The 1,738-nt window shown below is 47.2% G+C and overlaps 1 non-coding gene across 1 annotated transcript; it reads right to left on the bottom strand.

Annotated features, from left to right (window-relative positions):
* Window positions 1-503: 503 nt before the first annotated feature.
* On the bottom strand, window positions 504-610 carry LOC125282560 (U6 spliceosomal RNA). The gene has a single exon (XR_007189645.1). It is a non-coding gene; the product is annotated as a U6 spliceosomal RNA (small nuclear RNA).
* Window positions 611-1,738: the final 1,128 nt, after the last annotated feature.

The raw sequence follows: 1,738 nt of genomic DNA, 5'->3' as shown, positions 1-1,738 counted from the left end.
ATAGAATGAGTATTCTTTGGTTCCTGGGGTGTAGTGTTCTATATATACCTAAGAGGTCCAACTCGTCGAGTATGGCATTCAATGCCTTTGATTCCCTGCTTAGTTTTTTCCATGGTGTTCTGTCTATTTTTGATAGTGGAGTGTTGAGGTCCCCTACTATTGTGTATTTTTATCTATATGTCTCTTTATTCTGGTTAAGAGTTGGCTTGTGTATCTTGCTGCTCCCCTGTTGGGGTCTTATGTATTTATAATTGTCATATCCACTTGTTGAATACTTCCTTTAAGAATAATATAGTGCCCTTCTGTGTCTCTAACTATAGTCTCTAGTTTAAAATCCAATCTATCTGGTATGAGAATTCCTACCCCAGCTTTCTTTTGAGGTCCATTTGCGTGAAAGATGTTACTTCATCCCCTTATTCTCAGTCTGAATGCATCTTTGGCTTCGAGATGAGTCTCTTGTAGACAGCAAATGGATGGGTGATTTTTTTTTATCCAATGTGCAAAAAAATATGGAACGCTTCACGAATTTGCGTGTCATCCTTGCGCAGGGGCCATGCTAATCTTCTCTGTATCGTTCCAATTTTAGTATATGTGCTGCCGAAGCAAGCACCTGAGGTAACATTCTAACAGCTGAGGAATAGCTTTTATTTTTATCTCTTATTTTGTGGTCGTGAAGCCGATATCATGATCCATGTGTATGTTCTGTTAACTGTTTGTTCTTATTATAAAAATGAGGCCCGAGATTATGGGCTGGATCAATTCAAGTGGGCTTACCTAAGAAACACTTCCCATGGTTGAAGAGTGTCCATGCTCTAGCTGCTGTAGAAATACTGATGTTCTCCAAATGTTAAAGACGTCTCAGCGTGAGAAACTAACAAACAAGGAAACCCACAAACCATGAGCCATAAATCTGAGAAGAATTGGAAATAAAATTGGACATAAAGTTCTTTGAACATTGTGGAGGAGTTAAGATGGCGGAGGAGTAAGGGACCCCTTTTTCAGCTGGTCCCCTGAGTCGAGCTGGGTAGGTACCAGACCAGCCTAAATAACCACGGAATCAGCCTGAGATGCAGGAAGATACATCTGGATCTCTACAAATGAACATCTCCAGTGGTGAGTATTGAGGTACGAAGAGGGGAGCTGTGAAACCGTACACAGATATCAGAAGATAAACGGAAGGGGGAGGGAGCCGCTGCGTTTGGGCACCGGGAAGCAGCAGCCACCTGCATGGAGGAGCGGGAGGACTCATGGATGGCACCTGCGAGAGAGTGGACTGAGACCATGAGCCGGGAGCGCACGCCACCAGGCTTCTCACAGAACTCCAGAATCCCGCTGCGCTCACCGGGCATAGACTGAGACCGGGATTTCCAGGAGTGCACGGGGCAGCTGGCGGTTGGCAGCATTAGAAACACAAAGGACAGAGATGTGCCAGCCCTGGAGGTGAGGGTATGGACGCTGGGTGTGGGGTGCACATCCGGGACGCTGCAGGGTTGAGCAGCACCAACAGTAACAGAGTTAAAGTGGCCAGAACAGCAGTGGAGAATGGGCCGCAATCCCTCTGTTCTGTGACAATTCAGCCTCTGCTGCTCTGAGTCTCAGAAAGGCACAGCAGACCGCCAGGGAAATCCGCCAGAGAACCAAACCCTGGAAATACCGGCTCACAGCGTGCCCATCCCCATCCCCCCTCGCAGGGGACACGGAGACTCTACCCCAACAGGGTTGCCTGAGTGTCGGTGAG

This window comes from Ursus arctos, chromosome Y (genome assembly GCF_023065955.2).
Source record: "Ursus arctos isolate Adak ecotype North America chromosome Y, UrsArc2.0, whole genome shotgun sequence".
Taxonomy (NCBI): domain Eukaryota; kingdom Metazoa; phylum Chordata; class Mammalia; order Carnivora; family Ursidae; genus Ursus; species Ursus arctos.
This window is presented reverse-complemented; position numbering and strand designations above follow the sequence as displayed.